Below are 16,834 nucleotides of genomic sequence, written 5' to 3' on the forward strand. Positions count from 1 at the left end.
TCTCCCCCCACCCTCCTCCCTTCCCATGCTTTATGAAAAGCAATGGAAAGATACCCTGGGGCGAGGATTAACAAAACAAAACAAAAAAGAATTGAGTCAAAAAAAAAAAAAAGAATTGAGTCAAGCCCAAAGCATGGCTGGTATGCTCAGTGGTTGAGTGGCGGGCCATGCACTAAAAGGTTGCAGATTGGATTCCCCGCATCAGGGCACATGCCTGGGCTGGGAACTTGATCCCTGATGGGGGTGTGCAGGAGGCAGCTGATCGATGTTTCCCCTCTCATTGATGTTTCTATCTCTCCCTTTCCATTCCTCTCTCTGAAAAAAATCTTTTTAAAAAGATGACATTCTTTAAAAAAAAAAAAAAAAAGAATTAGGTCAAGAGAGAAGGCTGAGAAGAGGGACAGGGACAGCTAGTAAAATTACTCTTCTATTATATATATAAAATATCCTCCCCCGATGAGTGAGGACATTTTTTCCATTGATTTTTAGAGAGAGTAGAAGGGAAGGGGAGAGAGAGAGAAAAGAGAGACAAATGGATTGGTTGCCTCCTGCTGGAGCCCTGACCAGAAGCGGGGATTGAACCTGCCACGAAGGTATATGCCCTTGACCAGAAATTGAACCCAGGACCCTTCGGACTGCGAGTTGACACTCTAACCACTGAGCAAACCAACCAGGGCTATTTATTATATTTTAATAACAAAATAAAAGTTAATTAATACATATATTACTATATTTCTTACAAAAGAAATGCACATTCAATGTGGAAAATTCAGAAAAGTAAATATAAACTAAGAAGAAAATTGTAAAAAGCACTGAGATATATATCCACTGTTAACATTTGGGTGTATTAGCATCCAGGTTTTTAAAAATACATATAGTTATATAATTTTGATATTAAAATACTGTTTCATATATATACATATAAATCTTTTTTAAAAGAGAGAGAGGAAGGGAGAGGGAGAGAGAGAGGGAGAGAAACATCGATGTGAGAGAGAAACACTGATCTGTTGTCTCCTGCACACACCTCGACCAGGGATTGAACCTGCAACCTGGGCATGTACCCTGACTGAGAATAGAATGGGTAACCTTTTGGTGCATGGGATGATGCTCGGCCAACTGAGCCACACCAGCCAGTGTTGTGTATATTATTTTCACTTAATAATAAACATCTTTCCATGCTTTCTCTTGAATGCCTGCATAATATTCTATTTGTCTCATCTCCCATCTAACCAATATGCTAGAGATGGACATCAAGGCTATTTTCAATTTGTTACGTAAAATCGCTATGGTGAACTTACTTAGAGCTAAATGTTCGTGCGCATGTTTCAGATAAACTCCTAGAAATGGAATCACTCCCTAAAAATTAGATGTCCCCAATCAGCAAAATCCACAAAACCTAACCAACCCTTAAAGTCATAAGACCAGTCCTTAGCAGACTCTGTCCTCCCAGGGGTTCCTGCAGTCCTGGGCATCCAAAGGGTATCCGGCAAGAGCTGGTTTTTATAAAGCAACTAAAACATATTGAGCCAGGCCCTGCCATAAGAGCTTTGCAGGGATTGTTCCATGACTCTTTTGAGAGCCTGGGAATATCCCACCATTCCCTTGGCCTTCAAATTCACACACACACCTCAAGCCCCATGCCTTGTTGCTGGCAGAGTAATTTTTCCAAAACACCAGCTAGGTCAGGGGTCCAAACTCAGCCAACAGCAGCCAGGCAGGTAACCCTGGTGTAAGAGTGACAAACTAGCCTTCATGTGCCCCAATAAAGAGGCTGATCACACTCAGCCAATGGTTGCCACACTCAGCCAATGGGTCCAGTGTTGCCAGATTTGATTTTTCAGGACATTTGAATGTGTAATCTTATTTAAAAAACTGTTGGCCCCCTGGCTGGTATGGCTCAGTTGGTTGAGTGTCGTCCCATCTAAGAGGTTGTCAATTCGATTTCCTATCAGGACACATGCTCTGGTTGCCGGCTAGATCCCCCAGTGGGGGGCATGCAGGAGGCAGCCAATCAATGTTCCACTCTGACATCCATGTTTCTCTTTCTCTCGCTTCCTCTTCCTTCTCTCTCTCTAAAAATCAATAAAAATATCTTTAAAAACTGCTGGCAACCTATTCAAGTCTAAGACAGACAGACAAAGGCTCTGCGCCCCTGATAGGCTCCCCGGGTGACTCTGGCCCATGGACAGGCAGTCTGCACTCACATTCCTAGAATGCAAGCTCTTCTCCTGCTGTCTGGGCAGCTTGTGTGGAAACTAACATGCAGCTCCTCGGAATCTCCTAAAAAAAATACCCAAGAGGTTGCTAGCAGCGTTTCACTAGCTCCCGGGGTTGCGAAATTGGAGTCTCAAATTATTGTGAGCAGACAACTGGGGTGTATTGACACATGCTGGGGGGCACTCACCTCCATGGAAGATTATCTCCCTCTCTACCCCCAGCTTCCAAGTGAGATCAAAGCCTTCTGGAAAGGGGATTTCCTGCCACCTGAGGACAAAGGTAAGGCAAGGGGAATTCTGGGCCATGGCCTCACACGCAACCTGCCCATTCGCCAGATAAGATCTAAAACGCTCTGGTTGCCTGGGACAAAGACCAAACCCTAGCACCCAAAAAATAGGGGTTTGTTCTGGAACAGGGGTGGGCAAACTTTTTGACTCGAGGGCCACAATGGGTTCTTAAACTGGACTGGAGGGCCGGAACAAAAGCATGGATGGAGTGTTTGTGTGAACTAATATAAATTCAAAGTAAACATCATTACATAAAAGGGTACGGTCTTTTTTTTTTTTAGTTTTATTCATTTCAAACGGGCTGGATCCGGCCCGCGGGCCGTAGTTTGCCCACGGCTGTTCTGGAAGGATATACATGCAATGGCATCTTCAAAATAGCAGCAGTTAGCTGAGCATTTACTATGTGCTAAGCACCATACCAGGTGCTTCATGTGCAGAGTCTTATGACAACCCTAAGGAGAGCGAGCTTTTCTTAAGCCCATTTTATAGCTGAAGAAATTGAAGCCTGGAGAGGTGATGTGACCTGCCCAGGACCACACAACTGGTAAGAGGTGGAGCCAATGGTTCTGATCCTCACCTGGAACAAAGGGTCCCTCCCAGGTATCTTTCAATAATCAAGCCCCCAGGTGAAGGGGACTCTTACCCACTATCCTGGGTCATCACCAGGGAAGAATTCCCTCGGGAATTAAAAAAAAAAAAATACAGGTTCTATAAAAAACACACAACTTAGGCCTGGCCAGCATAACTCAGTGGTTGAGCGTAGACCTGTGAACCAGGAGGTCGCACTTTGATTCCTGGTCAGGGCACATGCCCGGGTTGTAGGCTCAATCCCCAGTAGGGGGCATGTAGGAGGCAGCCAATCAATGGTTCTCTCTCATCATTGATGTTTCTCTCTCTCCCTCTCCCTTCCTCTCTGAAATCAATAAAAATATATTTAAACATATATACGTGTATACATATACACATACATATATACACACATGTATGTGTGTATATATGTATTTGTATGTATATACATATATATAATAAACACAACTTAAATTTAGTTAATGAGATAATGCCCAAGTATGCAGGGAGGGGGGGGTATATAAATGTCTGCAACTTTCTCTGAAGTGCAACAGAAAGTAAGGTGGATGGGGATGGATGAATAGAGAGGACAGGCAGATAGAGGACAGGCAGATAGAGGACAGGCAGATAGAGGACAGGCAGATAGAGGACAGGCAGATAGAGGACAGGCAGATAGAGATGCGATAATAGAGGTGAGTAAACTATTCATTATGGAATCTAAACGGTGTGCTCATCAGTGTTCACTGCACAACCCTCTCAATAATACAGCGTCTGGAGTGAGGTGGACACTAAAGTGCTCCTGAGACCCAGACTACTTACTTACTTGTTGCTAATGCCCTCCCCCACCCAGTGACAAGCGGGCTTCCTATTGCCTCATTCATCACCAGAAGGTCACTGGACGACCAACACTTCTTGCCTCTGGTGCCCCCTTCATTTGACTCCAAGCCAGACCCTGGGATCCTCCTTTCTATAGGCCCCAGCCATGGAAACTGCAGGCCCAAGCCAGGGTGGGGAGAGGTGGAGTTACACCTCTCAATGACCAACACTCCTGGGTCCCCTGCCCCAACGGTGATGCCTGCATTTCCACGCCCACTCAAGGTGACCAGCCCTTCTTCTAGCTTTCTAGAGGAGCCCCTAAGCAAAGCCCACTTTTTAGAAGTAAGAGCCATCTTTCCAGGTTAATAATAATAGTGATAATAATAATAGCAACTGCTTCTGCCACTACTACTCCAGGCTGTGCATGGTGCCAGCTGCTATATCTATGTCTGCTCATTTCATCCACAAATCCCTGCCAGAGACCTTGGCAAAGGAGGAAATGGCGGCTCAAATGGCACTTAGCCTACAGCAATCAAGTCCATGAGTTAATGCAGGGTTCTGATGCAGGAAGGCTGTGGTGCAGGCCTGCAACCTATAATCACCCCGACATTGTATTATTGAAAAAGTTGTAGGGAGCCCACCATTTAGATTCCACAATGAACAGTTTACTCACCTTATCGGATCTCTATCCACCTGTCCTTCTCTCTATCCACCCATCTATCCATCTCACTTTTCGTTGCATTTCAGAGAAATAACTCATGTATCTATGGCCAGTTGCTTTTTGATAAGGGCCAACAAGATCATTCAATGGGAGAAAGAATAGTCTATTCAACAAATGGTGTTGGAACACCATGCAAAAGAAAGAAGTTGGACCCCTACTTCATGTCATATAAAAAATGGATCAAAGCCCTGCATGTAGAAGCTAAAACTATAAAACTCTTAGAAGAAAACATGGGGATAGATCTTCACAACTTTGGATATGGCAATAGAGTCTTAGAAATGACACCAAAAGCACAAGCAATAGGACAAATAAATTGGACTTCATCAAAATTAAAAACATTTGCACATCAAAGGACATTACAAAGAAAGAGAGAAATTTTTGCAAAGCACATATCGGATGCAAGTCCAGTATCCAGTATATATAAAGAGCATTTGTAACTCAGCAACAAAAAGACAAATAATCCAATTTAAAAATGTGCAAAGGACTTGAATAGAATTTTCTCCCAAAGGGATATAAAAATGGCCAATAAGTACATGAAAAGATGCTCAACATCATTAGTCATTAGGAAAATGCAAAAAAGCACCAAGCTGGAATTTGAACCTGGATCTGTGACTCCAGAGACCTGAGCTACCCGAGTCTGCTCCCTTACTCCGCCTGCACGAGTCCACATCCCCTGAGACCAGTCCACATCCTCTGAGACCAGTCCACATCCTCTGAGACCAGTCCACATCCTCTGAGACCAGTCCAGGAAGTTGAAGCAGAGCCAGAGCTTCTGCAGGTGGCATGGCAATGGTGGGGCTGGGAGCTGAGCTAGTCTCAGTGAAATCTGAAAACCAGATGGCCCACATCCCTCCACAAACAGTCCTGGTCTGTTTGGGGTCACTGGTGGATCCTAGAACAATGCCTGAGACATGGTAGTTGTTCCACACAAACCTGTTGAATAAATGAATTGGCAAGGTTATGGCTTGGCAGGTCACCTGGGAAGCTGGCAGATTAGCAATGAGGTACACTGAGGGTAGCACCTGCCAGGTAGTGAGGGAAGCAGGAGCCGAGGTGCAATGTGGTCCCATCAGAAGTTATGGAGCTGAGACAGCCCTGCAGAAGTGTCCCACCTGGCGAAAGGGGGCTGGGTCTTTGAATCCATGTTGACCAGTCGTACTCCACAAAGCCAATAAGAGGTTGGGGGTGTGACTTGGGGGCCATTCCCAGAGAAAGACTCAGCTTTGAGTCATCAACTGCCAACTCTCCCAGCAGCTGAGGAGTGAGTGCCTCAGTCCAGAAGGCGTATCCCACTGAGGCACTCCCCACAGTGGCCCCACAACAGGCAGTTTTTTCTCCCTCCAGGCTGCTCAGTTTATCTCAGCTGCATTTAGTTCTCACCAAAATGCATTCATTCGTTCATTCATCCAAAAAGCATGTAACAGGCACCCACTCCATGGCAGGCACTGTGCTGATCCTGGGGCTAGAGAGACTTATAAGACAGACCCAGCCCTTGCCCCAAAGGTGCAATGATCAAGGGGGGAGATAGAGACAGAAAGATACCATGAGGTCACCTCTCTGCCTTCAGCTCCTCCTCTCTCTCCCTCTCTCCCTCCATTCCAATCCCACTTGTTTCCCTGCTGTGCCTCAAATGCACCAGGCACCCTCTGGCCTCAGGACCTTTGCACATATCAAATCTTTGAAATCCACTATGTATTTGACCCTGACACCCATCTCAGTTCACAGTAGGCACAGTTCAAGTGCTCAGTTGCCTCATGAGGCCAGTGGCTACCGTGTTAGTGCAGCTCTGAGTAGAGGAGGGCAGTGCCCTCTCAGCAGCTGGCTACATGGCCCTGGGCACAACTTCCCCACATTTTCCTTGACTTTTCAAAAAAACCACAAACCACTGAGAAGATCTATGCTTTTCCCAATCTGTCCCTAGAAGATGTGTGAACACTCTGACAGTCCCAAACTGGAGACAATTCAAATATTATTCAACAGGTGACTGGAGAAGCAAACTGTAGTATACCCACACCAACAAATACTGCTCAGCAAGAAAAACATATGGACAGCTAACAGGCGTAGCAGCTTGGATAAATCTCAAGTACATTGGGTTGGGCAAAAGCCAGGCTCAAAAGTTAACATACTGCAGGAGTCCATTTATATGATACTAGAGACCCGGTGCACGGATTTGTGCCCCAGTGGGGTCCCTACCCCTCAGGGGATGTTGAAGGCCCAGTGCACAGATTCAGCCCGATCCTCACAGGCCAGGCCAAGGGACCCCACCAGTGCACGAATCCATGCACTGGTTCTCTAGTCTTATATAATAAAAGGCTAATATGCAAATCTACCAGACAGTAGAACGACTGGTTGCTATGACATGCACTGACCACCAGGGGGCAGATGCTCAACACAGGAGCTGCCCCCTGGTAGTCAGTGCGCTCCCACTTGGGGAGCACTGCTCAGCCAGAAGCCGGGCTCACGGCTGGCGAGCATAGAGGTTGTGGCGGGAGCCTCTCCCACTTCCGCGGCAGCACTAAGGATATTGCACGGTCACTTAGGTTTTATATATACTAGAAGCCCGGTGCACAAAATTCGTGCATGGGTAGGGTCCCTGGCCTGGCCAGAGATCAGGGCCGATTGGGGCCTTCCTTCCAGCTGCCAGCTCGGGCCTTCCTTCATTCCGTGCCACTCCCTGGTGGTCAGAGTACGTCATAGCGTACGATCGAACTCCTGAGGGGACACTTCGCATATTAGCCTTTTATATAGATAGATAGATTCTGCAATGGCTAAAACTATATGGACAGAAAACAGAGCAGTGGTTGCCAGGAGCTGAGGGAAGTTGAGGGAGCTGATTATAAATGGGCAGTAGGAAGAAACTTTCCAAGGTGATAGATTTACTTTGTGTCCTGGTTGTGATGGAAGTCACATGAATTTCCACCTGTGTTAAAATTCATAGCACTGTATACACACACACACACACAGCAGAATCCCAGTCCCAGGCTAGTTGACTCCATGTAAATGGCAAAAGGCTGTCCATTGTCACCAGCAGGTGGCCCAGCCCAAAAACCATTTTCTCTCCAGGGGGCTCGGCCTAGAGACCCAAGAAAGTATAACAGTGTATAAGTTAATGTTTAACGTGCACTGAGGACTGCAGAGTGGCTGCTTAATGCACACAGTGTCTCCTTTTGGACTGATGAAAATGCTTTGGAACTAGAGAGAAGTAGGCTGTACATTTTAAAATGGTTAATATGGCCCTAGCCAGTTTGGCTCAGTGGATAGAGCTTTGGCCTGCAGACTGAAGGGTCCTGGGTTCGATTCTGGTCAAGGGCACATGCCTGGGTTGCAGGCTCGATCCCTGGTAGGTGTGTAGGAGGCAGTCAGTCAATTATTCTCTCTCATCATTGATGTTTCTGTCTTCCTCTCCATCTCCCTTTCTCTCTGAAATCAATAAAAAATATATTAAGCCCTGGCCAGTTTGGCTCAGTGGATAGAGCGTCAGCCTGCGGACTGACAGGTCCCGGGTTCGATTCCGGCCAAGGGCACATGCCTGGGTTGAGGGCTTGGTCCCCAGTAGGGGCCGTACAGAAGGCAGCCAATCAATGATTCTCTCTCATCTTTGATGTTTCTATCTCTTCCTCCCTCTCCCTTCCTCTCTTAAATCAATAAAGAAATATAAAATACATATATATATATTAAATAAAAATAAAATGGTTACTATGTGAATTTCATCTTTTTTTTAAAGGTTCAAACCAGAAAAAAAAAGTATCTAGGGATATCTGTGCCCTCAATTTACACCCAAGGAACCCAGAAAGCAGAGAGGTTAAGTAACTTACCCAAGGCCACACAGCCAATAACAGGCAGACCCTGCATCAGTCTGCCTCCAAAGCTTCAATCCTTTGCACTGGATATGTGATAAAATGGATTAAATATCATCCCAAAAAGTGACTAGTTATGACCTGGAAGCTCTGGCCAACGGTTCCTTCTGTGCCATGGACGACCTCGGACCCCTGCACACGTGGCTTCTAAGAACAGCTTTCCAACTGGAAATGAGACAGAGTCCAGTCCAGGATTCCTTTCCCATTGAGCAGTGTAATCTGATTTACTGGTATCTTCCAGGGATATAAGCCATAAAACTGGGCAATATATTGTATCTGTAATGGACCCCTTTTCCTGCAATGATGACAGTTCTGAGAAAGTGGAAGTGTTCTAGAAAACAGACTGAGTGAACATCACCACCCATGTCTGCATCAAAAAACAAAACAAAACAAAATCATTTGAGCAAGGCAGTGAACAGGAATGCCTTATTTCATGGGGCAGGAAGAAAAGTGGGGAACAAGCAGCATTGAAATGGCCCCCCCAAAGCAGCAGGTACATTCTCCTGGTGGGTTTCAGGTGGGCTTAGACTGGGGGGCAGAGGGATGGACATGATCACCGCCCGTCAAAGCCTGAGGCTGTTTCTCCAAACCAGAATGCCCCGCTGCCAGAAAGAGCTACTTCCTTCGCTGTCCTGGGACTGAGTTTGTCTGGGAGTGTGGGGGCATGACCCTCATGGTAGATTCACTGAGGCATACGGCACTGTGTCTGGGGACTTAGAAACCTCAGCCTTGCAAAACAGAGACACTAGAGTGAACCCAGCTGGGGACAAAGGAAGTGTCAGTCAACCCTGGCTGGGTGGCTAGGTTGCGAGGTGACTGGGTTGGTTGAAGCATCATCCCGTACACCAAAGAAAAAAAGGTTGCGGGTTCAATCCCTGGTCAGGGTGCATGGGGGAGGCAACCAATATCTCTCTCTCTCTCTCCCTTCCTCTCTCTCTAAAAATCAATAAAAACATATTCTCAGGTGAGAATTTTAAAAAAACAAAAAAAACAAGGCCGCATTCGGGTGCCACAAGAGGCTGGGCTGGGGACAGAGCTTGGAGTTGGATTCTGAGTGCCACCCCCCAGCTGTTTTCGGGGACCTGTGTGCAGAGGCCACTTAGAGGGGCTGAGCAGTGCTGGCCAGGGAGTCCGCAGGAGGGCCCTTGTTCCCAGGCATGAGGACAGAGGATTGGGGGAGCTGGAAAGAACCAGGCTCCAGAGTATGAACAGGCTGGGCCTCCATGGGATGGTCCCGTTCACAGTCCAGTCTCCAGATCTTGCCTGATGAGCCCATGAGTGACTACCTGGTACAGTTCATCCCTGCTCCTGCTCCTGCTCCTGCTCCTGCTCCTGCTCCTGCTCCTGCTCCTGCTCCTCATGGAGGACTCCCACCCCGATTTTATAGAAGGGGAAACAGGGCCCCCAGCCCACACAGCTGGATATGCTGTGGGTAGATTCCTTCACCAGTCTTTCTCACCTGTTGGGCCCTGGTGACCCAAGACAGGTCCCCAAGACACCCCCCCCATTTCCTGAGGACGCTCTGCCCTCGCCAGCCTCAGTGGTGCATGACTCCTCAGGCTCCTGTGGTGGGCTGCATGCCACAGATTCACAGCCCCTGCCGCTGGCCGTGGGGCCAGGTGTCCTGCCTTCATTTACATCCCTCCACACCCTGCAGCCACTGGAGGAGCAGAGCAGCGCGAAGGGGAAGCCACAGGCAGACCAGCCTGGCCACCGTGCCCACCACCACTGCTGCGCAGCGTCTGGTGGAAACCAGACCATGAGGTTTACGGGAATCAGGGCTCCTGAGCAGCACTGAATATGAAAGCAAAACTCACATGAACACACACAAAGTAAGTTCACAGAGGTACACGTGTGTGTGCGTGCACATGTACACACACATATGCACACATGCCCCTCTCCTTGCAACCCCCTTCCCAAGTGGCCAGCTCTCACCACCCCACCCACCAGGAAGCAACCCCCAGCAGTCACAGCTGATCAGAGGGAGGGAGACCGGGGCTGGGGCTCTGGCTCTGGCTCTGCTGGCTTGGTGCCTTCTGTAAAGGGTTTAACCCCTCTGAACCTTGTTCTCCCTCATTCCTCAAGTGGAGATAATTAGAATCATAATACTAACAACCGGCTTCCTTGAGAAGGGTAGCATGGCCAGCCAAGCACATAGTAAGAGCGCAGTAAAAGCTCCTTAAAGGAATGAAACGAATTCACCACAGATTGAGGGCCGCTGAGTTTACAGGCAGGAGCCCAGGAATGCTCACAGCAGCCCCAGGAGGCAAGAGGGCTCCCATCCTACAGAGGAGGAAACGGAGCCCCTGAGAGTAGCAGCATCTTGTCTGAGTTCACGAGTATCTACAGCGGGGCTCATATCTCCTGACCCCAGCCCAGCCAGCACGTCCCAGGGGGTGCTCCGGGGTCCACCATGCCCCCACAGGCCCGGGGAAGGTCCCTGGCCAGCTGGTGTTAGGGGCCAGTGAGCAGGGAACCAGGGGCTGGCTGAATGGTGGGGCTGAGGTAAGGACACAGAAGCCCAGAGAGGGGAGGGGACTTGCTCAGGATCACCCAGCACATCAGCTTCCTGGGACTGCTGTTAACACACTGGGTGGCTTAAAACCATAGGAATTGCTCTCTCACAGCTCTGGAGGCGAGGAGTGTGAAATCGAGGCGTCAGCAGGATCCCACTCCCTCGGTTTCTGCTGGTTCCAGGCATTCTTTGGATCGGAGCTGCATGATTCCAGTCTCTGCCTCTGCCCTCACTGGCCTCTGCCCCCGTGTCTCTGTCTAAAATCTCCTTCTGTCTTTCTGTTATAAGGACATCTGTCACTGGGTTTGGGGCTCGCCCTAAATCCAGATGTTCTCATCTAGCGATCCTTAACTTAATTACATCTGCAAAGACCTGTTTTTCCAAATAAGGCCACACGCACATGTTCTGGGGGTTAGAATGTGAAGCCCTCTTTTGGGGGGCACTGATGAACCCATTGTACGGGTAAGCCAGGGGTAGTGCCAGGCAGAGCCCTTCCCACACCCCAGGCCTGATCTGGACTATCACGCGCAACACCAGGGCTGGGACCAGAGACAGACTGTGGAGCTTCCCAGCCTTGCCTGGTAACTGGATCTTACCTCTTATTTGCTGTGAAACCTCAGGCAAGTAACTCACTGCCTGTGCGCCTCGGTTTCTTCACCTATAAAACGAAGATAAGACAGTTCTTAGCTCATAACGGAAATTGACAGATATAAAGCCTCAGAACAGTGCTTGCCTGAAACCTAGGAAACTCACAATAAATATTCGATAAATAAATACATAAAATCGTGTCTGGCACATGGAATGCTCAGTAACTACTGTCTAGTAAAAAGGATTGCTCACCAGTGACAACCTGGGTTCTCCTCCTCATTCCCCTACGTGCTCCCTCCCCTCCCCGCCCCCCCCCCCCCCCAGAAAGGCAGAGAAGGTCACAATGGTCTTACTTGTCAGATGGGAACACTCGGGCCCTTGTGGGGACAGCCCCAAAGTTGGTGTCCTGGACCCAGCCGAGGGTCCCATGTGCTGGCTTTCGGACTCTGACCCCCGGTCGTATCTTCCAAGCAGAGAGAGAAAAGCAGGACAAGTCAGGAGGTGCTCCACCAGCTAAAGCGAAAGCGAGTCCTGGGATCCAACTGACAAAGAGCAGAGGTTCTCAGGGTGTCACAGGGCCTGTGAGGAATGCGCCTTCTCAGGCTGCCCCCGAGTCACGGGAGCGCTGGGCAGCTCTCTGGGTGTCACTGATGCATGCTGAGGTTTGAGGACCACTGGCCTAGGGAGCCACCCCCACCCCCCAGGGCTAGAGTCCTTGGGCACATCACTTCACGTCCCCAGGCATCCACTTCCCAGCTGGAAATAGAGGTACCGCTCATGAGGCTGCACCAAGGCCTTAATGAGCTCACACCTGGCCCTGTGCAAGTGCTGACACGGAAATCATTCCATTTTAGGGACTAGCTTTCATCTGACAGTGTGAACTTGTGTGTGTGTGCACACATCTGCACATGGATACGCACATGTGCACACACTAAATGCCCTTCTTTTTAGGAAGGGATAAAAATGTCGATATTAGTTGATTTCTTCAAAACTCTGTGGTTGTTTTTTTTTATTTTATGCTGCTGGTTAACTCCCCCAATCAAGTCTGCTGATCCTCGAAATCCTAAAATCAGGTAACCAGTGCTTTAAGGTCAGAGCCACTGAAACTCTTTCACAAGAGGGTAAACTGAGGCTCCCAGTCGCAGAGGGATTATGGGGCCCCTTCACCCCCACTTGATTCCCAGGCAGGCCACCCTGACCAGCTGGGCAATACAAAGCACTTACTTCTGTGGAGAGTCCTAAGGGCTCCACTTGTATTTGTGTATTTCATCTTCACAAACAACCCACACCCCCATCACGTTTTTCACAGGCAAGGAAGCCAAGGCACAGAGAAGCTAAGCAGCTGCCCACAGACGCACAGCAAGTCCGTGTGGAGCAGATTCTGGCCTCACACACTGGTTCCAGAGCCAGAGCCCACACTGCACCACACAGCCCTTCAGCCCTGGGGAACCAGGGACTCAGTGCGGAAATGAAAGAATAGAGTGAGGCAGGAGGGGCCAGAGAGGGAAGGAGCCAGGAAAGGGCACAGCAAAGGCAGCCAGAGGGGGGCGGGGGGGGCAGGTGGGGTGGTCAGAGGGCAGAGGCCACTCACAGAAGGGCCCAGGCGTCACCAACAGTAAAGGAGGGAGGGACAGCAGGAGGGTGGCCCTGCTGCGGATTCCTGCAAAGGAGGGAGTGCCGGGGGCTCTTCCGGAAAGCAGGCGGCAGCTTTCAGAGGCCCGCACTGGGCACTCCCTTGGAAGCAGTAATCCCTACTTCTTGGAACCTCTCCTAAGGATTTTCTCCCCTTTCCTTCCTGGGGGCCAAACCGCAAAGGGGGTGGCTTTGTCTCCAGGCCCAGGGACCACACGCATTTCCCGAGAAAGGGAGATTGGCTGGTGTAGTGCCCCCCAATCCCCCCAGCACCTGGTGGGAAGGGTGCATGGGAAGAGGGGTTTGGGGGGTGGAGTCGGGGGATCCAGAGAGAGTAGGGCGGGAGAGGAAGGCTGGGGGGCACTGTGTGTGGCCAGGCCCAGGCAATGCTAGTTCATTAACCATCCTGAGTTCCTCTTGAGACCATTCTTGGTTTCTTTCTCACTGTTATTTAATGTGTTTAATTCCCTGCCCACGCAGCATCCGAAATCATCTGTGTGTGCATGTGTGTGATCTTTTTCACCGAGATATAACCCACATGCAGTAAAACGCACTCATCTGAAATGTGCAGCTCAGTGAATTCTTACACATATGCACACGCTGGGAAGCTGAAACCCTGGCCAAAGCCCTGGTTACTCAAAGTGTGGTCCTCAGGCCAGCAGCACCCACCCGTCTCTCCAGGGAACCTGCTGGCCACGCAGAACTGCAGGCCCCACTAGCAGTGGGTTGAACAGACCCCAGAGCATTCATGTCCTGAGGCCTGGAAGCAGCCCTGTCCCCCAGACCAGGCGCTTGGAGGCCCAGCATTTTACAACTCCCAGAGAGCCTTTCCAATTCAGGAGAGGACAGGGAGTCACATCACAGGTGACCAGGCGCCCCAACCAGGCCCTCACCCTAGACTTTGCTACTTTGTGCCTCAACTTACCCATCAGGAAACAGGCACGGAAACTCTGCCCGCCCTGTCTCCCATAGCAATGGTGACCTTTGTATACGGGGGGCTTGTGAGCGCCTGACACTTTCTCAAGCATGTCTGTACACAGCCTCATTTAAGCCACACAACAAGCTTACAAGGCAGGAATTATTATTATTATATTAATGTCAACATCAATTAATATCATATGAATATGAATATTAATAATGGAATTATTATATCAATGTCAACATCAATTAATATCATATGAATATGAATATTAATAATGTGCCATTACAGAAGAGAAAAATCACGGCTCAGAAAGGTTGCCTGGGATAACTTCAAAGTGAGACAGCCCAGATTTGAACTCGGACTGTCTGAGTCCAAAGCCCTAATTGACTTTAACCTAAATCTCTCAGAAAGTGAGCAACATAGGATGTCCCTCCAGCAAGCTCTTCCTTTGCCTTCTTCCTTAAAAAACACGCACACACATACACACATACACACAAAAACCACGTGCACATGACTTAAACAAAAATTCAAAGCATCCAAAGGCTTTATAGAAAAAAAATGTCGGCTTTCCTCCCACCCTACCCCCAGCCTCTGGTTGTCCTCCCTGGAGGCAACTGCTGTGGTCAATTTCTTGCGGGCCTTTTCGTAAAGATGCTCTGTGTGTCCCAGCACATGGAAATCGTACCAGTTTTTCTCACTGAGACAAATAAATGGTTACACCCAGACCCGCCTGGCTTTTATCACCTGCACTTTGTCTCCCTATCAGCACATAAAAGCTGGGCTATCGGGTGCTTATACCGTAACTTGCTTTTCACTTTCAGATTGCCGGGCACACAGGTTCTTTCCGGTCTTTTACAACCACAGCACGGCCGGGCCAAGTCACCTTGACCTCAGGTTCCTTTGTGCAAGGTGAAAATGCGTGTGAGCGTTTCCGCAAGACGCCTCCCGGAGGCTGCACCACCCAGCCCTGGTGAGTGTGATTTTGACCTTGGCAGATACAAGGGGCATTTCTTATCTGCCAGACTTGGATGAGACTCAACATTTCTGGCGCCTCTTGTGCCCGGATCCTGGGTGGGGGCTGAGAGGAGGGGCCCGGTGTAGGGAAGGTTGGCTTTCCAAGAAGCTGAAAGTGGAAGCAGAGAGAGGCGTCAGTAGGACTATAGGGCGCCCTGGAAGTGAGGACCTGGCTGCATAGCTGCTTCTCCAGAAAAAGGGCTGGGAGCTTCCCTTTCCCTGAACATGCTTGGGGACAGCTCTGCCCACCCCAACCCCCTCACGTGCCTCGGAACCACTCAGACTTGAGCTTTGCCTTAGACAGGGCCTGGCTTTCTGTGCACTCACTTAACCAGCAGTTATGTGGCACCAGGGTGTCCGGCCATGTTGGTGCCAACCTCCCTTAGGCCAGGCAGAGCTTTATCTGTTCACCTTACAACTACTCACGGAGTGCCCGCTGGGTGTCAAGGACTGTTTCAAGCACAATACAGACATTAGTTAACTTAATCCTTGAGAACTACTATGAGGGGGTATGGTTATCATGCCCATACCACAGACGAGGACGTGAGGCAGGAGAGGTTAAGAACTACGTATAGGAGCCACAGCTAGTGAGGGACAAGGCCCATATAAACACTGAGCTATGAGCACTGGCCCCAGCATCCTGGGGGGCTGGTTAGAACAGGCTGCGCTGGGTCCACTCTCAGACTTCCTGACCCTGTAGCTGTGAGGTGGGACCCCAGATGCTGCAATTCTAACAAGGTCCAGGTGATGCTATGCGACAGGTCAGGGACCACACTGTCAGAACCACTGCTATAAGCCATCTAGAACATTCTCTCTACACATCATCAGAGCCTTTACTGGATAAGAGCTGGTCATCAAGGCCTCAGACCACAATTTTTCACAAAACATCACATGGAGCACCCCCACCAGAGGCACATAATGAAAAAGACAGAGTTGGTGTGGGGCGCTGCTGGGCCTCCTGGCAGCAGCTGCTGGGAGTGTGAGTTTACTGAGGCTGGACATGCACACGGCCTATGGCCCGGCAATCCCCCTTCTGGGTATATGCGCAAGAGGAATTCGGTTGCATGGTCACCAAAACAGATACAAGAATGCTCAGATCAGCACTATTCCCAACAATCCAAACTGGGAACAGGGAACTCAGCAATAACAGAACAGATAAATAAGTGTGCCCTGTTCACCAACAGAATATCACACAGTGAGGAGAACGAATGACTATGGCAGCACACAGAGCCAGAGCGAGCGCGCAGACACAGCGTTCAGACAAGGAGGCCAGACACGGAAGAGGACATGCTGCATGACTGCATGACATTTGAGAACAGGGGTAGGACTGATGACAGTCTGGTCCACAGGGCCTGTTGGGGGAGAGGCGTTGATGGGGCGGGGCCTGCAGGGTCCCTGGGAGCTGCATTTCCTCTCTCAGTCGGAGTGGTCACCACACGAGCGTGTTCACATGTAAAATCCATCAGAGGTTTGGGTACTCCGCTATTTACATGTTATTATACAATAATTTATTTTATATTTTTATTTTTAATTGTAGTAAAATACACATAACATAAAATTTATCATCTTAACCATTCTTAAGTGAACAATTCAGTACTAAGTACATTCATGTTGTAAATCCAATCTCCAGAACTCTTTCCATCATGTAAACCTGAAACTGTGCCCATTAACTCCCCATCCCCCTCCCCCAGCCCCTGG

The sequence above is a fragment of the Myotis nattereri genome, assembly GCF_964212035.1.
Source record: "Myotis nattereri genome assembly, chromosome: 4".
Classification (NCBI taxonomy): domain Eukaryota; kingdom Metazoa; phylum Chordata; class Mammalia; order Chiroptera; family Vespertilionidae; genus Myotis; species Myotis nattereri.